The following is a 27390-nucleotide window of genomic DNA, read 5'->3' as shown; positions in this document are numbered from 1 at the left end:
GAAAAATATGTCACCTGCTAAGGCAGTTCCTCAACAATAATCACCGCTAACAGGTTCTTGTAACGGCTTCTAGAAATATTTCAGTACTAATGCTACTCCAGGTTTATATGCACATGTGTATATATTTTGTATGTTTACAGATACCAACAAAAAATGTATATTGCTGTAGGCCTTGCTTTTTTTTTTGGTTTACTAATATACTCTGCTTATTTTTCCATATTAGCATGTACTTATTTATTTCAATTCTTCTAAATGCCACATCATATTTCATTATTTGGATATAAAGTAGGCCCCCCTATCTTGGCTTCCCTTTCCGTGGTTTCAGTTACCAGCAGTCAATGCAGTACAAAAATATTAAATGGAAAATTCTAGCAATAAGCTGATCTAGCTTAAGTTTTCAGCTTCATGCCATTCTGAGTAGCATGATGAAATGTCTTACCATCCTGTCTCCTACCCTTCACCCAGGATGTGAATTATCCATTTGTCCCGTGTATCCACACTGCATCTGCTACCTGCGCATTCGTCACTTAGTAGCTGCTGGGGTTATTAGATTGACAGATCACGAGAATGGTGAATATAGGACAATAAGATATTTTCAGGGAGAGAAAAAGAGACCACATTCACATAATTTTTATTACAGTAGATTGTTCTTACTGTTCTATTTTCAGTTTTTGTTGATCTTTTACTGTTTCATAAATTAAACTTTATCATAGGTATATATGTATATAGAAAAATCGTGGTATATACAAATGGCCTCTGACTTAAAATGATTCAACTTACTATTTTTTCACTTTATGATGGTGGAAAAGTGGTATGCAATCAGTAGAAACAGTATTTTGAGTACCTATGCAACCATTTTTTTTTCACTTTCAGTACAGTACTGAAGGAATTTATTAGTTATTCAACACCTATAATAGGCTTTATTTTAGATTATTTTGCCCAACTATAGGCTAACATAAGTGCTCTGAGGACACTTGAGGCAGCCTAGGCTATGATGCTTGTTAGTTTAGCTGTTTTACATGCATTTTGAATTTATGATATTTTTAACTTGTGATGTGTTTATTGGGACACAATCCCATCATAAATCAAGGAGTATCTGTATGATGTTCATTACCCTTTGTGATTTCAGGCATCCACTAGGGGTCTTGGAATGCTTCCCTTATGGACCAGGAAGCACTATTGGGCCATAAATTATATATTCATTTCCTTTTTGAAGGACATTTTGTTTCCAGGGTTATTTGCCCTCTTATTACAAACAAAAATGAAATAAACATCCTGTGTATCTTGATTATCCTTTTCTAGGATATCTGTATGTGCAAGATACAATAATCAGTAGATACACATTGTTAGGTTCCAGGGGAGTCAGCGGCAAGGGGGGAGTCAGCGGCAAGGGATGAGCAGCTGAAAGAACACTCAAGAGACCACAGGTAGGTGGGACATGGCTTTATTCAGCAGCTCACTCACACTGTCGGTGCTGCATTTATGCATGTCACACACAACAGTGGCTCAGAGCCAGGTGATGAGCCCTCCCATGTTATGGCTTCATAACTGTGATTATATAATGCATGGGTTGTGCAACTGCACTCCAATCCTGTTGTGTCATGCCATCCCGGATGTGTACCTCTGCCTAACCTTGACTACAGTCCATCATCCTTACACACATATCTCATCCTTTGTAGATGTTCTCTAATACCTTCCACAAAAAAGTTGATAAGTGTCTACCTTTATTGATTATGGATGGAGAATGCATGTTTTCCTCACATCATTTCCAGCAATGGGTATTCTCAAACTTTAGCATTTTTGCCAACTTGAGGGGTGAACACTGCCTCATTTTGTTTGGATTTGCACTATTTCACAATATGAGTACCTTGGACCTTAAATATCTCAAGAGACTCTCCTGATAGTTGTTTCTCCTACTACACTAGTGAGTCTTGCTTAATTGCTTTTCTCCACCCACACCCACACTCCCCAGTATTCCGGTGCTTGGCATAATATTCTGACACAGAGAAGCTTGTAAACAGTTGCTTAACTGATTGACTAAAATTAATCACCAACTGTCCAGAAATGGTTTTACTTCGTGTGTGTGTGTGTGTGTGCGCTTTACCCAAACCCTAAGCCAATAATATCTAACATTTATTGAGCATTTTTTAAATTACACGGTTCTAAGTATCACATATATATTATCTTAGTTAATCTTTATAACCACCTGTAAGGTAGGTACAATTCTTATTATTACCAGTTGATTGATGAAAAAAAATGAAACACAGAAAGATTCAATACATTTTCTTGATCTATAGGTATGGGCTTACAGAGATAAAATTCAACAAAGGTAGGGATGAGTAATCGATACATTTAACCTCTGTGCTACACACTGCCTCTCAGCTACTGAACTGCTATTTTCTTATTTCTCAGGCAAATAATATCATAAACTTGTGCTGGTGTAGATTTCTAGGTAACACCCCTCAAAATTTGATAATAAACTTACAGTTCTGTTAGTGGGTGGAGGTAAAATCTGCATAAGTGAAACACGAATAGAGCCAACATGTATATGAATTCTAATACATGCACTTATCCGGCTTCTACTGGAAATTTGTTTGTTTATAATAGGGTATAAAAAGTGACTGTTCTTGTGATCTTGAAGATTCTGCAGAAGTTACAAATGCTAAGAACAAAAAAAAAATTGATTGTAAAACACCACAGAAGTGCTGGTCTTGCAAATGGAACGGCCCACCGGTTATGGCCATAGCAGAGTTAGCCCACCATATAAATAGGGGAGATCAGAGCCTGGGGACTGGAAGGGCTGCTTCAGAGAGAGCTGCAGGTGTGCAGAAAACTCTTGATTGCCACAGGGAGAGGACAGCCTTCTGCTTTTCCACCTAAAACCAAGTGCGGAACTTCAAGGGAACTAATTACCAAGATGGATGTGTGTTCCTTGAAATTTGGGGCATTTGCAAATGGCTATCTGATTCAACCCTGAGAGTGTCTGAGGGTAAAAGGTGGCGGTTGGAATGAATGTGAGAGCACCTGAAAAACAGAGCAGACAGGGGAGGCAGCCAATGAATTAGAGTTACCTATACAGGGAGGTGCCCACCTGGGGAGTCTTCAAGGAGCTCCAGGAAGGAGGGATCAGCTTATAAACATCTGCAACACACACACACGCACACACACACACACACACACACACACACACTGCATAAAACAGCATTCCCAGGTCTCTGTCCATTACCTCTCCTCTCTTTCTGCTCTATCCCTGGAGGATCAGAGACCACACAGTGAATGAGTGAGGAGGAGATGAGGAAAAGTCTAATGAAAGGGTAAAGAAGCCCACCCTGGCCTCTTTCCTGCTGCAGATGTTCTAATTGGAGGCACTAAAAAGGCTGAAGGGTGGAGGGAAGCTCTATGATGTATGAGACATTCCATGAGGGGAAACTGGACATTGTAATCCCTGAAAGTAACCAGAAAAACTATGGAAACCAGCCCAGATTCCATTCACAAACTAAGAAAGCTCCAGCAGAACCTTAAAGAAGCAACTTATAGCAGGAATACAGGTCAATTTCACTCTCTGGCAACTTCAGAATGGGGTAGGAGCCCAGCTCATTTCTTGACTCTGGAGTCTGGACACCCTCTATTAATTCCCAGCTCAGTGTCCATCCCACGTGCTTACCCAGTCCTTTCAGATGGCATACCATGGCCACACACCTATATTCTGGTCTCTCATTTTTCAGGTTATTACAGGAAAAGATTGGAAAAGAAGAGAAATATGACAGTATTGTCCTGTTGTTATATCCAAAGCTCCATTCAAAGGCATGTAAACATGCACTAGTGTCTGTATAACCACACATTTGTATGTATTATCATGTGCTATTAGTTTTATTTCTTCTATTTTAAATGTTATTATCTGAACAGGCTGGGTACAAGCTTTCTGTACTTGTTCCACCATAAATAAACAAAAATGCCTAAACACAATTTGTAAAATGTCATCTCCAAACCACAGCTAGGATGCTGCATAACTAGGAAACCAAAATTAAATCTAACTGGGCACCGTGCCCAGACCACAGGCTTCCGGCAAACAGACACAAAGGGAGGAAAAAAGGAAGACACTAAATTGCAAAACAAGGGTGGACTCACAGGGAAAGCATAGCAATTAACCCTAAGACCAGTTTGTCTGTTCTGGGATCCACCTTTTACTTACCTTTGGAAAATGAATGTTGAAAATTATTCATTTGTATTTGAAGTGAGTCTGTATTATTGGTATTGCCTTAATGTAAAACTAGAGAAACAACACTTTTTTAAAAACCTGCAGGTGTTGATCATTTTCTGCAGCCACTCACTAGTACCAATAATAATAATGACATCAACAGCAGAAGATTCAACAACCACAGTAACAAGAGCTGCTCCCCTCTACTGGCCAACATGGTAGATGCTGTTTGTGCCTTGCCTCATACCCTTCAGCACATCTGAATTTACTTAGAGCTCTAATCCTTGGCAAGCTGACAGCTTCCAACCTCAAGCATTGATACCAAGCGCAATCTCGGAAAGCAGTTGGTAAGACAGGGCTTTAGAACAAAGCCACTCACAGTCTGGCTGGCAATAAGTGCACAATAACAGTAAAACGTGAGTACAGGCCAGGCACGGTGGCTCACACCGGTAATCCCAGCACTTTGGGAAGCCGAGGCGGGCGGATCACAAGGTCAGGAGATCAAGACCATCCTGGCTAACACAGTGAAACCTGATCTCTACTAAAAATACAAAAAAATTAGCCAGGCGTGGTGGCAGGCACCTGTAGTCCCAGCTACTGGGGAGGCTGAGGCAGGAGAATGGCATAAACCTGGGAGGCGGAGCTTGCAGTGAGCCGAGATCACACCACTGCACTCCAGCCTGGGTGACAGAGCTAGAATCCATCTCAAAAAAAAAATGTGAGTACAGGTAGTTCCTGACAGAAATTTGTGGTCCAATGATTAAATATTTTACTGACGAATTAGGAAATTGTATGGGAAAGGGATTCAATGACTGAGGATCACATATCGTGCACAGGAGACGGGTAAATGGAGGAAACAATGCCTATTTTCTTTACTTAAAATCAGCTGATTGTAGATGTTAAACCTATCCAGAACTATCTGTGCGGCAACACCTAAACTAGTGTTGGATTAAGTAACTTGGTACTATATCCTAGCAAAGTTTACACATAAAACAAACCATCATGAAGGTTCTTTGTTAGAGTAGGGTCTTATGGATGCCAGATGATATCCTGGAGTCCTGCTCAACATCAGGCTTACAGGGATCCATGATATCAACCACAAAAATTATTCCAGTGGTCACTTTTCTGGTCCATAAAATTGAGATAGACGGATTGGGGAAATTGACACAAAATCTCCATATTGTGATCTGTGGGGTAAAAGCAGTGGAGAAGGCCAAGTAGAAAACTGAAGTCATCAACACTGTTTTCCTCATACCCAAGATAATATATTAGAAACAATACTGTATCCCAAAGGAAAGGGGTGATTAGTGCCATTCCTAAGCGAAAAGTTATCATTGTGAGTGATCACAATGATAGCTTTTCTAACCACATTAAACAACGTAGAAACTGTAAGAATCCTGGAGGATTACTGTAGACTACTTCAAGTTCAACCAAGTACTATCTCCAATGGGAGCCATCATGCAAATAGTGTCTTTGAATGAGCATATAAATATGTCCTCAAGTAAGTGGGGCGTGGACTTGGCTGTTGTGTTCTTTTCCAGCCTTATCAGAAAAGATGATGAAGGCAGTTTGAATTTTCATGAAATAAAATACACACACACACACACACACACACACGCATGCATACAGTCACACAGAGTTTTGCCCTGGGAATGTGCTAACTCTCTACTCTCTGTCATAGTAAAACCCAACCTGGCCTTGATTTTCTGGATATAATGGCAAGCATCACATTGATCAATTACATGATAATACTATATTTATTGAGCTGGATGAGCAAATAGTGGCTAAAAGCTGGAAGCCTGTGTAAGAAACCTATGCTCCAGAGGATGGAAAATACGCCAAAAAATGTTTGGAGACTACACGTGTCTGTACATTTTAGGGGTTGAATAGTTAGGATGATTGTAATGTTGTGAGATCATGAGATCATGAGAACATAAGATCATGATCATAAGATCATGCTTTGGAAACACGGCTTCCAAAGCAAAAGATAAGTTACCATGTCAGATCTCCCACCATGAAGAATAAATCTCCATGCCTCGTGGGACCCTTTGGGTTCTGGAAGGAACGTGGTCCATTGCTAGAAATGCTGCTTTGGTTCATCTTCTGGGTAACACAGAGGCTTCCAGGGCTGTTGGGGCCTAGAGAAGGAAAGGGCTCTGCAGCAGGTCCAGGCTGCTATGGAAGCAATAGTGGGGTTTGAGCCATACTGGGGCTCAGTATGGACCATATAATCTGGCATACACTACGGTGTTGGATACTTCAGTGGTGGAAAAAGAAAATGTCATTAGGAATTTTTGGCAAGATTCAATGAGGAAAAAAAATTCAACACAAGCCATCAGAGTTTAATAACACATCCAAGCCACTGAAACAAATAATTGTAAGTTTTTGAGGAACAACCCCAGATGAAGACAAAATATCTGACCACAGGACATTCTACGACAATGTAGCCAAAACTACCCATTGTAAACTTGGTTTTGTCAAGTATATGAGGATCAACCCAGAGAGCTCAACAATTGTTTTTAATAAGATGAAAGTGTTGCATCCAGGTATGGGAGTAGGACCATCACAATGGAATGTCCCACATTCTGCACCATCCAGACACCAGCCTGAAAGAGGATTGAATGTCCTGCTCAAGGCACTACTGAAGTGCCAGTTCAGGGGAAATACCCTGTGAAAAACAGTGCCAGGATTTTTATAAGCATTTAAGCAAGATTTTACGTGGTGATGTGTCCCAACAGGAAGAATACATGGGTTTAGGAACCGAAGAATAGAAGCAGGCATGACCCCAAGTGCTACCACGCCAAATGACTCACCTGAGAATTTTTACTTCCCATCTCCAAAACCTTGGAACATAGAATTAGAAATCTTGGTTCTTAAAAGGGAGGCACTTCTTGCAAGGGAATTATGCAACACTTCTGTTTAATTATAAGCTATAGCCGCTACCTGAGCAGTTTGGGCTTGCGGTGTCCATAGACTACCAGGCAAAAGGAATTACCATTTTTGCAGCAGAAGTAATTGACCCTGATAGGCAGTTGGAGGCTCAGCTCCTGTTTCAGAATGTGACCAAAGAGGAATATCTGTGGAACTCATATAATCCACTTAGGTAGGTCTTGGTGTCTCTTCATTGCTCATTGTGATTGTAAAATAGCAGGTTTGGCAATGCTGGCCTAATAAGGACATTGTAACCAAGGACTGAGGCCTCTTGGTGATGAGGTCTAGGTCATGCCACAGATAAACCCCTGATGATAGCAGAGGTGAAGGAGAATCTAGACCGTATGGTGGCTAAAGGAGGACAACACTACTGTGTAACTGAGACTTCTTGTAGTATCATGGGCTATAGTTCATCATTCTTACCTGCCTCTTAAGTTTCTTCTAAGGAAGAGAAGTCCACTGGAAACCTGAAGGAGTCATATCCTGACTGTATCTTAAGAAACGGACTTCAGGGTTCTAAGACATAGACTGTGGTAGACACAGGGAGGAGCAACACAGCTCTCTCTTCAAGAAAGGGCTTTCCTTCCCAGCTACAGAGAGTGTGGTTAGCAGACCAACTCCAGCTGTCCCTCAAAACGGAATTGCCTGAGATCACTGTCTCTGGACAGCCCACATTGGTGACTGAGGGAGGAAGGTATGTGTAGACCTGGCCATTTTGGCTCAATTGGAATGATTTTGACTGGCATTATCTGTTTGGGGCTGAGGCTCTTTCCGGCTGTGCCACAGTTGGACTTCTTCCTCTGCACAGTCCTGCTTTCCCCCCTGTTCCTTTTATGGTATCTATTGATCCCTAATTAACACCTTCCCCGTGACACTTCCATTTTCGCATCTGCTTTCAGAGAGCCCAACCAGCTGCATGCTCCTAGAAGTATAAGCGAATAACTGTACTCACAGGAATTGGAAGGTGGCTTTTCAGAAGTTCTACCGTGCCTGGCATGCAGTAGTTATTTCATAAACACTGCTGGCTTGAACTGAAATGACACCGAAGCTGGATGTTTGAAATATATAGTATTTGTAGTCATGACCTAAGTAATCATACTTCCTCAGCAGTCGTATTCGGAACTCTAAAGTCTAGGCATGTAGGGAGTTGGCGGCAGCGACTGTAGAAGAATAAGTTGTACACATTTGTAAGAGAAAACTTCTCCAAGTGGATATCTTGACCTAAACAATAGGCAAAGAGATGAGTACGGATGAAGATGAAATTTGTGTGCTGACAGAGGAATTAAATGTAAGCAAAATGGAGTAATAAAGTAAAATAAAATAAAATTAAAAAATGGAGAAAACGATGGAGCCCTCCAAGACAATGACCCACACCAAACACTTGTCATACATTCTCTCTTTATTTCTAGTAAAAAAGGTATAAAAGAGGTACTATCATTTAATATGTTACCTGTGAGAACCTGATGCTCAGCAACAATAATACATTCTTTGTGAAACTACTTGAGAGGTAGCACTATCAATCCAGAGTACAGAGGAGCAGACAGAAATAAAATTTGGAAGTTGTGACACCATTGGAAGATGTATACTAGAAACCACCTATCCTCAGACTTCTGTTTACATGGAAATTAAAAAGCCTTATTTGTTTAAGCCATTTTTAAGTCTAATTTGTGGTTAGCTGCAGCTTAAATCATTCCTTACTGATTAATTGGGGGTAATTACATATTTAATGTCAATTGAAACCTAATGTGCTGTTAAAACTTTCTCTTTTACTAGAAGGCTATTGCAAACAAGATCATATGCAATGCCTAAAAGAATCTTACGATTTTTCTGAGTTTAATGGAAAATAATGAAGTATAATTAGCAGACTTGCCCAATTCATCGTTTTTGTTTGGTAAAAAAAAAAAAAATTATTTATACAAAATACCTCTTTAGAGTTATAGGTTTCAGAAGTGATAAAATAGGATGGAGGCAACCTTAGCACCACCACATGCCTGATTCAGGCATCCCTACATCTACAGAATGCACACCTATCCTTTGCTTGAACATTTCATCAGTGCTAATGAACCACCGTGTTGGACAGCCTGTTTCCTGAAATCAGAAGTGTGATATTTTATAAAATTATTTCTTTGTGAAAGGTTAAATTCAATTATCTATTCAGAGCCTCATCTATTGAGCCCATTTCTGAAGCTAAATGTTAATTTATTAGTTCTTCTGTACTTCATAAAGATAGATACACTATCTTTCTTTCCCCCAAAGTCAATATTTTATTTCATTCACCTAGTAAATTTTTATTTACCATTTACTATACCCGAGAGACTATTTTAGATATTGAGAATGTGGTATTGAGTAAAATGACAGTGAACCTACTCTTTTAGGATTAAATTCTAGAAGAAAGAGGCAGGTGTTAAATGACTAAACAGGATAAAAATGAGTGTTATGAAGATTAAAATCAAAAAAATAGAGTGTTATACAATAAAAATATTCAAGGGGAACTTCTTTAGATGAAGTAGACAAGGAAGTCTAATCCAAGCAGGAAGTGTGCAAGCTGAGCCTTGAGAATGGTAAAGAGTAGCCAGCCATGTGAAAATCTTCAGAGAGAATTATACAGGAAGATAAAAAAGCAAATGTAAATTCTTCAAGGCATGAATAAAATTGGTCTTTGTAGAAACAGCAATAACAGAGATGTGCCCAGTGAGTAGTGAATAAGGGGCAGGTAAAAAGATGGCACTAGAAAGAAAGAAAGAGCAAGATTAGGTCAGTAGTTATGAGACAATGCGAATTTTGGATTTGATTAGTAAGGGTAATGAATGGGGTAAGTTATCTCATACCTACCCTGAGATAACCTTGAGCCTACCTTGAGCCTATGTTGAGGCTTTCTCAAGTTCCTAGGAGTGACACCTTATAGGCATCACCAAGCTCAAGCTTCCGTTTTCTCCTTTGTGAAAACGAGAGAGTCAATTAACCTCCACATTCTTTTCAAGGATAAATGAGGAAACACTTGATGTGTAAGTTATTTGTCAATTTAGAGGACTGGATATATGGGTACTATTTTTAGCATTACGTTTTTCCTTTTTCTAAACTGAATATTTTGATTTCTCTACTCCTCATTATATAGATATTACATAATCCTCTGTTTCTTCTTTATCCTGGTGTCCCACTCTAAGAACTAAAGTAATTAGGGTAACCAACAGTGTAATTCCAAGCATTACTTTGCATTGTGGTCGTTCAAGTCTGCCTCAGACTTATACAAAGAACATGATAGGGCCGCCTATGATGTCTGAGAGGGAGGACAGAAAAATTTAAAGCCACCTTTATCCTGCATCCGGAAACAGCATCCTCTTTTATGGAAACCTGACGCATTCATTCTCACTTATCTTACAGACCAGTTTGTCCGTTTGTATAATGGGGATAATAGCCTTCTAAATTAATTGGATGAAATAGCTGTGAGAAGGAGTCCTGAACTTCAGGTACACAAGGTAATACCAATACTGATCCCTTCCCCACAAAGTTAGCAAATTGTCGCTTAATGGATTTGAAGCTACGGATACCATTTAGTGTCCCCACAGCAGTAATTTATTAAATGGAACCTGGTGTCATGACCATGATATTCGAATGTAGCACCTGACCCACAGCAAAGTATGCTTTCTTCTCTTACTGGTGATCTCAGGAACGTGGAATAAGGAAAATGAAAGATAAAACAAACTCCAAACTTACAAACGCATTAAAAAAGAACTTATCCATTTTACTAACAATTTCTCTAAAAATAAAAACTTGCATACTTATAAGTTACAAACAGTGACAAATTTTATATGTACACATTTGGAGCATCTCTAATCCCCAAAATCTGAAATCCAAAATACTCTAAAATAATTTTTTGAGGGTCATTGGCCCTCAAGAGCTTGAAATACTCAAAAAGTTTGAAATGCATAATGTTTCAGAACATTTGAGATTTTGGGTTTTTTTAGATTAGGGACACTCAACCAATATATAATGCAAATACTCCACTATCTAAAAAATTCTGAAACCCAAAACACTTCTGAACCCAAGCATTTCAGATAAGGCATACTCAACTTGTATGAGATTTTATATGTATATACATTATGTATATATGATAGATCCTTTATCCAAATTCACTCCCATCTATTAGAAATCTTTTATCCACCCACTAAAGAAAAAATAAGAACATATGAAAATAGAAAATGGGGAATTGTTAGATGTGTGAGAGATTACATTTTAGTCCTATGGAAAAAAATACATATATGAAGCCATTCCCCTTCTGCCAATCAGATTGTTTCAAATGAACCACCAGCCAACTAAAAGCAGGCTTCACTGTCCCTCACAGGACTCAACATATTCCAGAAGGGAGAAATGTTGATAGCCATTTTTTTCTAACCCAAATTAAATTATGCAGAATTTCTACCTGTTTTATGATAGAGTGCTGGGTTTTCAAACTTGCAAGTCAGTTATTATATTTATCTATACCCCTGTTTCTCCATCACCTTGTTGTGTAGGTCACATAACACACGTTACGGTGCAGTAATAAGCAACTGTAAAATGTCGGTGGTTCAACACACAAACAGAAGTGCATTTTTTTTGCTCATGTACATGTTCCTGTTGTTCTGAATTCCAGTTTATATCTAGTGAATGAGGCTCTGAAAACTCTATGAAATCGTCTCTGCACCATTTGGAGCACACAGCATCTTCAGCTGATACATCAGGGCAAGAGAGTGCTGGAGGTCATCACATCAAAATTTAATGCTTGACTGGGAAATAATACACAACCTTTCTGCCCACAACTATTTGCCCAGAACTAGTCAGATGGTCCTGCTATGACCAACTAGCAGGGAAGTATGCTTCTGCATCTCAGAAGAGGAGAACCAAATAATCTTAAGTAGTAGAAGTGTCTACTAGAGGTAGTGATTGTGTAGTAGCTGTTTTACTAAAAGTAGTTATTGAAGAAGTAGCTATTGTTCCACCTTTGGAACAATAATCCTCGCAGATTCTTTGAATACCTTCCATGTCCCAGTCTCTCCTTTTTCTATCTTTATTTTTCCTAAACATCTTTTTAAAGACATAACACATACACCATACTCTGCACTCATTTAAGGTGTTTTTCAGTATACTAAGAGTTGTGTAACCATCATCGTAATACAATATTAGAACTTTTTCATCAATCTGAAAAGAAACTCTGCGTTCTTATATGACCATCACCACCCCACTTCTCACACCCTAGGAAACATCTCATCTGTTTTGTGTTTCTACAGATTTTTTTATTCTGGACACGTAAAATAAATGGAATCATACAACATATAGTTGTTTATGACCAACTTATTTGATATACTAACATGTTTTAAAGGTTCATTCATATTGTTGCCAAGTATCGGAATTTCATTTCTTTTAATTATGATTGAATAATATGTCACTATGTGGATATAACCCATTTATTTACTACTTAATCAGTTGATGGTCCTTTATATTGTTCCTATTATTGACTATTGTGAATTGTTTTGCTATAATCATTTGTGTATGAGTTAAAAGGTGGACATATACCTTCATTTCATTTAGGAATATACCTACAAGCAGAATTACTGGATCATATGGTGTTATGGTTTGGTTGTCTCCACCCAAATCTCATCTTGAATTGTAGTTCCCATAATCCCTACCTGTTGTGGGAGGGACCCAGTGGGAGGTAATTGAATCATGGGGCCAGTTATCCTTATGGTGTTCTCATGATAGTGAATGAGTTCTCATGATATCGGATGGTTTTATAAGGACTTTTCCCCATTTTGCTTGGCACTTCTCCTTGCTGCCACCATGTGAGGAAGTGTTTGCTTCCCCTTCTGCCATGATTTTAAGTTTCCTGAGGCCTCCCCAGCCATGCTGAACTGTGAGTCAATTAAACCTCTTTCCTTTATAAATTACCCAGTCTTGGGTGTGTCTTTATTAGCAGCATGAGAAGAAACTAATACACAGAGTAACATCATGTTTAATATTTTGAGGTACTGCTAAACTGTTTTCAAAGGGGCTACTCAATTTTACAGTCCCATTAGTAGCAGATGAGAGTTCCAATTTTTGTTTATTCTCTCCAATACTTGTTATTTCTATCTTTTTTACTATAGCTCTACTAGTGGGAAAAAGTAATATTTCATTGTGGTTTTGATTTGCATTTCTCTAGCAATTAAAGATGTTGAGTATTTCTTGTGGCCATTTATATATATATATTTTTAGATAAATACCAACTGAGTTATGTTACTCTTTTTTAAATTGGGTTATTTATCTTTAATGATGGAGTTGTGAGAGTTCTTTATACATTCTGGATAGAAATCCCAGTCTCTTATTCGATATAAGATTGTAAATATAGTATGTTCTTCCATTTGTTTGTGTCCTCTTTTATTTCACTGAGCAGTGGTTTGTAGTTCTCCTTGAAGAGGTCCTTTACATCCCTTGTAAGTTGGATTCCTAGGTATTTTATTCTCTTTGAAGCAATTGTGAATGGAAGTTCATTCCTGATTTGGCTCTCTGTTTGTCTGTTACTGGTGTATAAGAATGCTTGTGATTTTTGCACATTAATTTTGTATCCTGAAACTTTGCTGAAGTTGCTTAACAGCTTAAGGAGATTTTGGGCTGAGACAATGGGGTTTTCTAAATATACAATCATGTCATCTGCAAACAGGGACAATTTGACTTCTTCTTTTCCTAACTGAATCCCCTTGATTTCTTTCTCTTGCCTGATTGCCCTAGCCAGAACTTCCATGCTCATGGATAGGAAGAATCAATATCGTGAAAATGGCCATACTGCCCAAGGTAATTTATAGATTCAATGCCATCCCCATCAAGCTACCAATGAGCTTCTTCACAGAACTGGAAAAAACTGCTTTAAAGTTCATGTGGAACCAAAAAAGAGCCCGCATCTCCAAGACAATCCTAAGTCAAAAGAACAAAGCTGGAGGCATCACACTACCTGACTTCAAACTATACTACAAGGCTACAGTAACCAAAACAGCATGGTACTGGTACCAAAACAGAGATATAGACCAATGGAACAGAACAGAGTCCTCAGAAATAATACCACACATCTACAGCCATCTGATCTTTGACAAACCTGAGAGAAACAAGAAATGGGGAAAGGATTCCCTATTTAATAAATGGTGCTGGGAAAATTGGCTAGCCATAAGTAGAAAGCTGAAACTGGATCCTTTCCTTACTCCTTATACGAAAATTAATTCAAGATGGATTAGAGACTTAAATGTTAGACCTAATACCATAAAAATCCTAGAGGAAAACCTAGGTAGTACCATTCAGGACATAGGCATGGGCAAAGACTTCATGTCTAAAATGCCAAAAGCAATGGCAGCAAAAGCCAAAATTGACAAATGGGATCTCATTAAACTAAAGAGCTTCTGCACAGCAAAAGAAACTACCATCAGAGTGAACAGGCAACCTACAGAATGGGAGAAAATTTTTGCAATCTACTCATCTGACAAAGGGCTAATATCCAGAACCTACAAAGAACTCAAACAAATTTACAAGAAAAAATACAAACAACCCCATCAAAAAGTGGGCAAAGGATATGAACAGACATTTCTCAAAAGAAGACATTCATACAGCCAACAGACACATGAAAAAATGCTCATCATCACTGGCCATCAGAGAAATGCAAATCAAAACCACAATGAGATACCATCTCACACCAGTTAGAATGGCGATCATTCAAAAGTCAGGAAACAACAGGTGCTGGAGAGGATGTGGAGAAATAGGAACACTTTTACACTGTTGGTGGGATTGTAAACTAGTTCAACCATTATGGAAAACAGTATGGCGATTCCTCAAGGATCTAGAACTAGATGTACCATATGACCCAGCCATCCCATTACTGGGTATATACCCAAAGGATTATAAATTATGCTGCTATAAAGACACATGCACACGTATGTTTATTGCAGCACTATTCACAATAGCAAAGACTTGGAATCAACCCAAATGTCCATCAGTGACAGATTGGATTAAGAAAATGTGGCACATATACACCATGGAATACTATGCAGCCATAAAAAAGGATGAGTTTGTGTCCTTTGTAGGGACATGGATGCAGCTGGAAACCATCATTCTTAGCAAACTATCACAAGAACAGAAAACCAAACACCGCATGTTCTCACTCATAGGTGGGAACTGAACAATGAGATCACTTGGACTCGGGAAGGGGAACATCACACACCGGGGCCTATCATGGGGAGGGGGGAGGGGGGAGGGATTGCATTGGGAGTTATACCTGATGTAAATGACGAGTTGATGGGTGCAGCACACCAACATGGCACAAGTATACATATGTAACAAACCTGCACGTTGTGCACATGTACCCTACAACTTAAAGTATAATAATAATAAATAAATTAAAAAAAAAAAAAAGATTGTAAATATATTCACCCATCCTAAGGTTTATATTTTTACTGTCTTGATAGTATTAGTTGCAGCAAAAAAGTTTTAAATTTTGATGAAGTCCGCCATAGGTTTTGTTTTATGGGTGTTTTTAGTGTTATGTCTAAGAAACCATTGCCTAGCCCAAAGCCATGAAGATTTACTTATGTATTTCATGTGAAAAGATTTGTATTTTAACTCTTACCTTTCGGTGTATGGTCCCCTTTGGGTAATATTTGCATATGGCATGAAGAAGGGGTCTAAATTTATAATTTTGCACATGGATAGCCAATTGTCCCAGCAAAATTGTTGGAAAGTCTGTTCTTTCTCCATTTTATTGTGTTGGCACCTTTATCAAAATCAATTGGCCATGGATGTAATGGCTTCTTTATGGATTCTCATTTACATTGATATACATGTTTATTGTGTACCACTCTTTCTTAATTACTATAGCTTTGTAGTAAGTTTTAAATTTGAGAAGTGTGAGCCCTCCAACTTTGTTATTAAATACGAATAGCAAAGTCGTTATCCTTTCCATTAAATACGAATTTAAAACTTGGCTTGTCAATTCTGGCAGGAAAATAGCTAGCTGAGATTTTTACAGGAATTCTGTTGTATCTACAGATCAATTGAGGAATACTGGCATCTTAACAATTTCTGATTAATTTCATCTTAACAAGTTCTGATTAATTTAAGTTCTGATTAATTTCTTTCCTTTATGTTTTATGGTTGTATCAGGTTTTATTGCTGCTGTAACATTTTACAGCATACTTAGTGCACTTAATAGCTTAAATCACACAATGTTTTACAGTTATTTTACATTTTTGTTTGTTTGTTTGTTTTTTAATCATTGGTCCATTTCAGTGTCACAGGACTCAATGAAGATGTCAGCATGCTACGTTTCTCTCTGAAAGCTCTGGAAGAAAAGCAGTTTGTCTTTCCCAGTGTCCACAAGTTGCCAACATTCTTGGCTTATAGCCCTTTTCCATCTTCAAATCCAGCAATGGTGGGTTGAGTTTTTCTTTCTCACGTTACATCACTCCTACCTTGACTCTTATTCATTCTTCTGCTTTCACGTCTACAAACCTTTGTGATTACATTGGAACAATCAGATAACATAGGATAATCTCTCTTTCATAAGGTCAGCTTATTAGCAACCTTAATTCCTCTTTGCCATGAAGCAAAATATATTCACAATTTCCAGGGATGAGATTATCTTTGGGGAAGCATTATTCTGCCTGCTGCAGTAATTCAATGTACTTGTCTTTCACTCTTTGTTAAACTCATCCATAAGTATATTTTTCTTTTCTGTAATATTGTAAATATAAATATCTTTTTAATTTTTTTGAGTTTATTTATTTATATTACTATAAAAGCAATTGATTTCCACACGTTGACCTTGTATTCACTCATGTTGCTGAGGTTGTTTATTAATTCTATTAATGTTTTAGTGGATTCCTTAAGATTTTCTCTTTAACAAGATCACATCACCTGAAAATATAGAAATTTTCACTCCTTCATTACAAGTATAGATAACTTCTACTTATTTATCTTTTTCTAATTTCCCTGACTGAAACCTTTGCACAATGTGAACAGTAGTGGCAATAGTAGTCATTCTTGTCTTGCTCTTGATTTTAAAGAAAAAATATGATGCCTTTCACCTTTAAGTATGATGAGTATGTGAGATTTTTCATAGAAAGCATTTATCAAGCAGTTGACTGTTCATATTTTTTAACAATACCCTGGGGGTGTAAATTGCTCCACTATCTGATCCAATTAAATAGGGACTCTTTTAAAGGGAAAGGGTGCTGAAGCTTTGAGGTTGCTCAGACCTCAGAGAGGCTTTTTTTAGCTGTCTCTTTCCCTGGTTTTCTCTGGTCATCTTCAACTGCTCTACCAATTCCCCTGTTGCTGTAAGATCTTGTAGCTATCAGTCTCCTTTTAGTTGCTCACCACTAAGATATCTATTGTTTTTGGCGGTGCCCTTCGGCATGATCTTTCCCATACTGTTTTAAATAAAGCCAGTGTTGTTTGGGAGAGTTATATTCATGTCCTATTGCCACTGTAACAAATGACTGCAAACTTAGAGACTTAAATAACAAGTATCTATTCTATTACAGTCTTTAGGTAAGAGTTTAAAGTCAAGGTGCTGGCAAGGCTATGTTCCTTCTGCGAGTTCCACTGGAGAATCAGTTTCTTTGCTTTTCAGGTTCTAGAGTCTATTAGCATTCCTTGGTTTGAGGCCTTCTTTAAATTACTCCAACTCTTGTGTTTATCGTTACATATACTTGTGTCTCTCCCTCTGACCCTCAGGTTTCCATCTTATAAGGACCCTTTTCATAACAATGGAACCACTCAGGTAACCCAGGATAATCTTTTCATCTCAATAACCTTAATTTAATCGAATTTAAAAAGTGTCTTTTGCCATGTAAGGTAATGTCTTTGCATGTTCTGTGTATTAAGACATGGACATCATTGGAGAAACCTTATTCTGCTTCAGTTGTGAGGTTCTTTGTGCTTCAGTCTTGTCTCTTTCCATGGGCAGAAAATCCATATCATTGGATGAGATAGTGGCCCACTTCTCCTGGAGTAGCAACCCTGATCTCAGAGGAGATTTTAGACCCTAGTCTTCTATGCTTGTCCCTCCTCATGTGGAACTTCTGCCCTACAAGCAAGCCATGGCAGACAGGTGCATTCAGGGCCAAGGATTGTTTACCTGATTCACCTAGAGCAGAGCCTTCACCCTGAAAGTGGTGGCTGTATCAGGAAAGAGCTCTGGAACAGAGTTATCTATAATCTGGAACTGAGACTATTGCCAGGGGTTCCTTGCTCCCAGAGCTCCCAAGATGGTGGCAGGCTGCTTCCAAGATGGTGGCAAGCTTCTTGTTCTCTGACCTGGGGTTCTTGGCCTCACCGATTCCAAGGAATGGAATCTTGGGCCATGCAGTGAGTGTTATAGCTCTATTAGAAGCCATGGGTCACGGAAGAGAACCATGGAGCCCAGCAACTAGTGTTCAGCTTGCTTAGGATGAACCTGGGTACTTAGCCATGCATGAACAATGATGAGTCTTTAGCCCGATCGGGAGCAGCAATGGGCACCTTACTGGATCAGGAGCACAGCGGACACCCTGCCAGATCCAGAGGCGTGGAAGTCAGTGGAGGGCCTGCGATGGCAGCAAACAGCAATGGTGAATGGTGAGTGAAAGCTCAGCTTGAGCTGTAAGAAACACGGACCAGAAGAGTGTGAAGTTGTAAGAGTTAATAGAGTGAAAACAGAACTCCCATACAAAGGGAGGGGACCCAAAGTGGATAGCCGTTGCTGGATTGAATGCCTGGATTTATATCCTGATCATTGTACCTTCCCCCTTTTGCTCTCAGGCAATAGATTGGCTATTTCTTCACCTCCCATTTTTGCCGAATTAGCATTTTAGTGAGCTCTCTTTACTACCTTATTGGTCGGGTGTGAGCTAAGTTGCTAGTCACCTGTTTAAAGGTGGATGCAGTCACCTTCTCAGCTAGGCTTAGGGATTTTCAGGTTGTCTAGGAAATCCAGCTAGTCCTGTCTCTCAATACTATGAAATGTGCCTCTGGCCTACCCTCCCTGGTTTAACTGCAGTCTTCAACTGAAAATTTGGTGAAGACATAGCCCCATGTTCTTGGTAAGCATGTCTGGAGTATAGCTCCCCTCACACTCAGTTGGGGAAAAGAGGGAGTGGCATGAGTGGCTCATGGCTCAAATGCCAAAGCTCACTGTTCCTTCCAAGATTTAGTAGATTTTCTTAAGTATATTTTTCCTGTATCTACTGCATGCCCTTATGACTATTTTTGGAGACATTGAATGCTTTTATATGTTTTATTCACAATTTTCAGTGGTTAAGTGATTGCTTCACTGGCAATAGTGCCCACCATGCTTTTCCTGTTACCATTACAGAAGTTTTTCTCTAATGTACCCTTTTTTGTTGTGACAAGCTATGATTCCCTCGCCCTACAACTCCCACTCACTCCAATGGAATGGAACCACCCATTCAAGAGATGCTAGACACGTTATTACCAAAGTTGTTTCTTTAGAAAATTTGTTTTATTTCCATAGGTTATTGGGGAATAGGTGGTGTTTGACTATATGAGTCAGTTCTTTAGTAGTGATTTGCGAGATTTTGGTGTACCCATCACCCAAGCAGTATACACTGCACCCAATTTGTAGTCTTTTATCCCTCACCCCTTTCCCATCCTTTCTCCCTGAGTCTCCAAAGTCCATTGTGTCATTCTTATGCCTTTGCCTCCTCATATCTTAGCTCCTACTTATGAGTAAGAATATATCATGTTTGTTTTTCCATTCTGGGGTTACTTCACTTAGAATAATACTCTCCAATCTCATCCAGGTTGCTGCAAATACCATGAAGTCATTCCTTTTTATGGCTAAGTAGTATTCTATCTCATATATACATATATGTATATATATATACACACACACACACACACACGTATCACAGTTTCTTTATCCACTTGTTGATTAATGGGCTTTTGGGTTGGTTCCACATTTTTGTAATTGCGAATTGTACTGCTATAAACATGCATGTGCAAGTATCTTTTTCTGTATAATGACTTCTTTTCCTCAGGGTAGATACCCAGTAGTGGGATTGTTGAATCAAATGGTAGTTCTACTATTAGTTCTTTAAGGAATTTCCACATTATTTTCTCCATAGTGGTTGTACTAGGTTATATTACCACCAGCAGTGTAACAGTGTTTCTTGTTCACCATATCCACGCCAACATCTATTATTTTTTATTTTTTTATTATAGTTATTGTTGCAGGAGTAAGGTGGTATCACATTGTGGTTTTGATTTGCATTTCCCTGATCATTAATGATGTTGAGCATTTGTTAGGTTGGTTGACCATTTGTATATATTCTTTTGAGAACTGTCTATTCATATCCTTAGCCCACATTTTGATGGGACATGATCAAGAGGGTTTTATAGCAGGAATGCAGGGATGGTTTAACATATGCACATCAGCAAATGTGGTATACCACATAAACAGAATTAAAAACAAAAATCACATAATCATCTCAATAGACGTAGAAAAAGCATTCGACAAAATCCAGCATCCCTTTGTGATTAAAACTCTTAACAAAATCAGCATACAAGAGACATATCTCAATGTAATGAAAGTCATATATGACAAACCCACAGTCAACATAATACTGAATGGGGAAAGGTTGAAAGCATTCCCTCTGAGAAATGGAACAAAACAAGGATGTCCACTCTCACCATTTCTCTTCAACATAGTACTAGAAGTCCTAGCCAGAGCAATCAGACAAGAGAAAGAAATAAAGGGCATCCAAATCAGTAAAGGGGAAGTCAAACTGTCGCTATTTGCTGATTATATGATTGTATACCTAGAGAACCTTAAAGACTTCTTTTTTAAAAAATTTATATTGGGACATATGCCTTCCATTTGTTCACTGACAGATTGTAAACAATCCATGTCCAAGATCTCTAAGATGAAGCTACAGAGGAAAACACAATGATTTTTCCCACACTTCACATGCTGACTAACTCAAATCACTGTTTCCTGATGTCCGCCCTGAATTGTGTTATTTTTGTATGCATGCTTCTTTTCCCTGAGCCAAAGCTCATAGTTTATTTGCTCCTTTTAAATTTCACTTTGGGTCCTTAACTATATTGTCTCTATTCTGTCTTTATTTCTTCCTTTTAGCACTTCCTTTCTCTACTGTCTTATTGAAATTAAACGTCCTCTCTATCTGTAATTCACCTCTTATTTATTTCTCATGTTCAAGGTTTTTACATAGCAATTAATTATCAGGTAATCCTGAAATTAGGATTGTTGATGTCTTTGTAATTCCAAGAGGTTTTGAGATACCAGGTGGGCCCAGAGACTCTGAAATTTACTCCAGTTCTATCTCTTGTTGCTAACCTCCAATAGACACTTGACATACAGTTCCTTGCCTTATTTATCATTTTCTGCACTGATACTCTCATACGAGCATTTCACAGGGGTTTAAAAAGAAAGGTTGGGACAGTAAGGAATGAATGTTGACTTCAGGGAGAACTAAAGAGGTAGTTTAGAGAGCACAGAAGCTTAAAAAAACATAAAACTTTTTCAAAGGGGACTGATTTGATAAGAAAAATAATAGAAGGGCAGATACAGGGAAAAATAAATTTAGGAGATTCTTAAATGATTCAACTAATCTAGATGAAATAGAAGAAGATTGAGGAGAGGTTCTGGAGCCTAGAATATTAGGCTCTGGAATCTCGAATTCTCCCTCTCAGCAATGTCTTTTTATTCCACCTTTCCTTTCCTCTTGTCTCCCAAAAATATGTCACAGAGATAGAAATAAACAAAAAAAGGTTAAGAATTGTACTTTAAGCATAGTGTCAGAATTTATCTTATGGAGGAGACTGTCTTTTGATTAGAAAAACAAACTGGCATAACTTTTTAACTGAAAACTAAGCTTCAGATTATTTCCTAGTTGGGTGGGGAACAACCTAAAAAACAATAAATAAATACACAGAATACATTGCTTAATAAGCAACAAGAATAACAATAACTAGCATTTAGTGAGCTCTTACTATGAACCACATATATTTACAGGCCTTACATATGCAACAATTTATTTAATCTTCACCATCCTGTGAGGTAGGTATTTGTAGTAGTCTCATTTTACAGATGGAGAAGATAAACCATAAATTGATTAGTAACTTTCTCAAGGTCACCAGAGTAATGATAGGCAGGGATTTGAAAACTTAGTATTCCTCCATTCTGTCCATAGCAAGAAATATAGAAAGATCCTTGACCAAAAGATGCCTGGGAAGAGAAGTGTGGGAACCCTAATAAAAAAATAATGGAGGAGAGCTGACCTGAATCAGAGGAAGACAAATGTGGAAAGATGACCACGACTGGAACTTAGCACATGGAGAGAGAGTCAGCTGGTGAAATTCTGTATTCACCAGAAAGATAGATTTTTTTTTTTTTTTTTAGATGGAGTCTTTCTCTGTCGCCCATGCTGGAGTGCAATGGTGCAATCTTGGGTCACTGAAACCTCCACCTCCTGGGTTCAAGTGATTCCTCTGCCTCCGCCTCAGCCTCCCGAGTAGCTGGGATTATAGGCACGCACCACCACACCTGGATAAATGTTGTATTTTTAGTAGAGATGGGGTTTCAACTATGTTGGTCAGGTCTGGGCAAAATGGAAGACTGACTCTACAAAAAAAAAAAAAAAAAAAAAAAAAAAAAAAATTAGTTGTGGTGGTGTTTACCCATAGTTCCAACTACTCTGGAGACTGAGACAAGAGAATCGCTTGAGTACAGGAGTTTAAGGCTGCAGTAAGCTGTGATCATGCCACTGTACTCCAGCCAGAGTGACAGACAAAGACCCCATCTCTAAAGAAAAAATAAAATAAATAAATGTATAAAATTTTACTGTGGTACAGGATTTGAACAATGAGTTAGGGTGTGACTAAATCAGGGTATAAAATAACACTTTATTGGTGTTTTGGCTAGATATTAAGAAATTTGTTTTTCCTTTCTCCACCACTTCTTTCCCAGAAAGAAAATATATGCAGAGCATGAAAAACTAACCCTTACATATTATGCAAGATTTTAGGTGTAAAACTCCACTATAGAAACTGGTAACTTCACCTAAACCATTTGGTAGGCTCCTTTCATGTATACCAGGAAGGATGAAATTTTACTGAGAAAAAGTTTTTAATAAGATAAGATTAAAGTATTTCTCTGCCATCACGAAGCCTGAAGGTCAGGTATAATCACTCTGAAGCAAAGAAAGTCAAAGTCAGAGAACACTTGCTGGCACCTATGTTCCTTGTAGGTGGGAGGGCAACCAGATAATTTATCCTGTTGCATCAAATGAGATAGCTGGAACCGTCTGCTTCAGACCTGATCGTCTGAGACAGCCGACTTGGACCCAGCAGCGTGTCGAAGGACGGAGGGAGGAGGCGACAGAGAACATGCACAAATCACCAAGTTAGAGAAGCCTCAAGTATCCGCTCTTAAATGCATGCAAAAGGAATCCTGAAAAGAATGAGAGAAAGATAAATAGTCAAGCCTGCTTTTAGACCACACAGACATGTGCTAACCTGTTAATGTCCTTGAAATCTTTACCCCTAGAAAACAGAGTACAGTCAGTGCCATAGACTTGGACCAGCTTGGTTTGTGACTCACTCTCCCTACTGGTGGGAAGTAGAATCATGACCAGAAACCTTGATCTTGAGGAGATCACAAAAACCAAACCACAGAACAAAGATCAAGAACAAGGGGGGTAAGAGCAAGAAAGACTCAAGCATCCCCCCCATAGTAGAGGAGAAAGTTACAAAAGAGTAGAGGTAATCCTGATGCCCAGAAAATGAGCAGAAGCTGGCTGGAAACCATTCCTTTCATAGTCACTGCCCTTTTGGGCAGCCTGGCACTCCTGGGAACCTAAAGCCCAGTCCCATTTCTTCCACCAGGTTGCATGAAATAGCCCTAACATTTGTAATTAATGCCTAAATTTTCTTAAACTAGCAGAAGCAAGTTTCTACTGTAATCTCAATTTGTAAATGGATATAAACTCTTGCCTTTTGTGAGGCTATGTCAGTGGGTAGTGTGATAAAAATGAGTTGGCAAACCTGCCTTTAAAAATTAACAGTAGAGAGGATGGGCAGATAGTTAAAAACCACCATGTCCAACCACTGAAGGACTATCATTATCTCCAAGCTTCAGATGAAGGAATTGAGAAGCCAAGTCATTCAATACCTTGCTCAGTGTCCACAACAAGAAATTCAGGGTTGAGCACCTACCAGTCCCAAAGCACAAGCTAAATCCAGGGAAACCAGGAGGCAATTCCAAAGTGAGCAGCTCCCTTGGCACTGCTCCTATCCAGAGTCTTTCGACCATGGATTCAACATCCTTCCGTGTACTCAAATCTCTTTATTTTGCAGATACCTTTAGAGAGCAAAACGACAAGTTTCTCAGAGGTGTGGCTTATGAGAAATTTAGCTTACCTGGCTTATGAGTAATCAGATGATCCAGTGACTTTTGGGGTGAAATAAGCACTATGCTTAAAATGGAAAAGGTTTCGTGTGTGTAATTAAATGGCCCTATAAGAATAGCTACAGAAGTTCAATGTGTTTAAATCCACAAGTTCATTAATGTTCTGAAGATAATCTAGAGAAGTCATACATCAGTTAGGTGTGGGGCAAATAGTCCTGGGACACAAAAACCCTGAGATCTAATATTGCCCTGAACCGTTTTCATAGGATGACTAAGGACAAGCCATTCATTCTTTCTAGAACTCAGTTTTCTCATCAGAAAATGAAAAGACCAGACTGGATGAACAGTGGCTCCTTGCAGACATACTAATTTGTAAAACTTTATACTTACACGCTGTTAAAAATGAGGAATGAATTCAATGTTGGTGTAATCTATTTTCTTTCTCTGCTCTTTCTCGAAGAGCACCAATATGGATCAAAGAAGGCCTGAAAGGCAGTAAAGGGCACACTAGGACTCTGTACGAAGAGAGAGAGAAGATACAGCCTCTTGCTATGTGTGATTCTCTTTCTTCCTCCCTATGTGGATAGCCGCAGTGGTAAATGAGTCCATTACGTCCTGCTATTGATTAATGTGCCCTTGTCCTTGGAATGTCCTTTGCAAACAAAATAAGTTTGTGGGGCAAGAAAACAGAATGAACAGCTCAGGGAGTCTCTACATTATTAGAGAATTTGGGGAGTGTTGTATGTACCCCCTGAAGTTACAATTGAGATGGAAAAATTAGGAAGATGGAATTACTGGAGAGGACGAGGACGGAAAGGAATAAAGAGTGTGCGGTTGTTTTGCTTGTCTCCCGCCTTATACCGACAGGACCCAGCGCGAGGAGACAGGGAACAAAGAGTTATTTACAAGGTCCTGGAAATTTAGCTTATCTGGAAGCCTGGGTTTAACTGTAATTGTCTGCATTAAGCCTGCTGAGGATACACACTCTTGGTTTTAGAATAGGCCCAAGAATAACTATATTCAAGCATTTCAATTCTTTCCATTATGAATACAACACCCTAGGGCAGGTTTCTAAGGGCCCTGACAACTTGAATTACTGTCTTTTCCTACTTGCCTGCTTGCGACTGAGCTTACAAGGAAATGACTTTAAACAATGTCACACCTCTTTACCCACAGACACAGTTTACAGGACCACATTCGCATTCCAATGACAATGAAAGGAAGAAGCAAAGAACTCCACTCCGTTCCCGCAACCTTGGCAAAGTCATTTCCCAGTTCCTGCACTTTCCTTATCATGGCAAAATGAAGGGCTGGATTAGAAGAGAGAATCTTTACAAATCTTTCCAATTTTTAACTCCATTCAATTCAACAAACATTTGCCGAGTGGATACTATGTTGCAGCCACTGTGCTACACAGCTCCCAGCTGTATAATTTTTGTTTTATTCCATCGAAAACTAGAGTCAGGTAATTTTCATGCAATTTTTAGCACGAAATCACTGGACTGGGAGCCACAAGACCTAGGTTCTGCTTACAGCAACATCATTAAATATTTGTGTGCTCTTTACAGTTACATTAGACATCTGGGTTTTAGTTTCATCATCTGTAAAAGGAGAAGGAAACATGAGGGTTATGTTGATAGTTCACAGGCAGTCTGAAGTATTTTGTCATCCACCAGTTTTTTGTTTTTGTTTTTGTTTTTGTTTTGAGTGGGTGTTTTGCTCTCTTTGCCCAGGCTGGAGTGCAATGGCATGATCTCGGCTCACCACAACCTCCACCTCCTGGGTTCAAGCAATTCTCCTGCCTCAGCCTCCTGAGTAGCTGGGATTACCGGCATGTGCCACCACGCCCAGCTAATTTTGTGTTTTCAGTAAAGACGGGATTTCTCCACATTGGTCATGCTGGTCTCGAACTCCCAACCTCAGGTGATCCAACTGCCTTGGCCTCCCAAAGTGCTGGGATTACAGGCGTGAGCCACCACGCCCGCCCTCATCCACCAGTCTTATAACCACCATGCACTGAAGGCATATTCTGTGCTAGGCTGTCGGATAAGAACTGAGGATTCAGAGAAAAATAAATAACCTGGATAGTTCTTTCAACAAATTAGAAGGAGTACTTAGATTTTTTCTCTTTTGATTTTGCCTTATTAGGAAAATCTTCCCTGAGGCATAATCAGAATTTTTTCTCCTCCCTCTTTTTCTTGGAATCTTGAGCATTGCTTTAGTAGGGAGTTATTGTACAGTATAGACCTGGTTAACTTACATTCCTGTCTTCCCTTTCAGTCTGGGAGTCCTTGAGGACAGATCTTGGCCACTAGGTTCTCTGTATTTACAATTCTTATACAGTTTCTGCAACCTAGCAGGTGCTTAATGTAAGTGCTTCCTAGTGATTTCCTACCACTTATTACTCTATTCCAGGTGTCAGTTTGTTCCCAACATACCAGACAGAGACAGCAATTTTCACCAGAGAAGATCCCGATGTGTTTTATGCTAGATCTGACTTTAATTAAGTGTAAGTGTAAGTTGATTAGTTAACTTTACATTTGTTCATTCACTTGGAATATGACAAAGCAAAGCCTCATTCTCCTCTCCTTCCCATTGTAGGTAGACCATACTCCCATCAGTGCTGGAATTGGCCAGTGTAACTTGCTTTAGCTGATGAAATGTTACCAAACACAACATGATCAAAGGCTTGAGAGATGATTTCCCTCCTGGGCTTCCGCAATTGCCATGGAAAGAACATAGTCTGGTGGTCCCTGATCCCTAAAGAACGAAAGACACATGGAAAAGGCTTGGCATAAATGTGCAGTTTGGAGTCAAGCCCAACCTAGATCAGACAACA

The 27390-nt window shown here is 39.0% G+C and overlaps 1 long non-coding RNA gene across 1 annotated transcript; it reads left to right on the top strand.

Moving 5' to 3' along the window:
• The first annotated feature begins 1342 nt into the window (after positions 1 to 1342).
• Positions 1343 to 27390, top strand: LOC140712338 (uncharacterized). Its single transcript, XR_012093869.1, has 4 exons — positions 1343 to 1427; positions 16409 to 16550; positions 26967 to 27060; positions 27153 to 27390. It is a non-coding gene; the product is annotated as an uncharacterized lncRNA (long non-coding RNA).

Source organism: Chlorocebus sabaeus, chromosome 8 (genome assembly GCF_047675955.1).
Source record: "Chlorocebus sabaeus isolate Y175 chromosome 8, mChlSab1.0.hap1, whole genome shotgun sequence".
NCBI classification, from domain to species: Eukaryota; Metazoa; Chordata; class Mammalia; order Primates; family Cercopithecidae; genus Chlorocebus; species Chlorocebus sabaeus.
The sequence above is the reverse complement of the archived record's forward strand: the minus strand, read 5'-3'. Positions and strand labels throughout refer to the sequence as shown.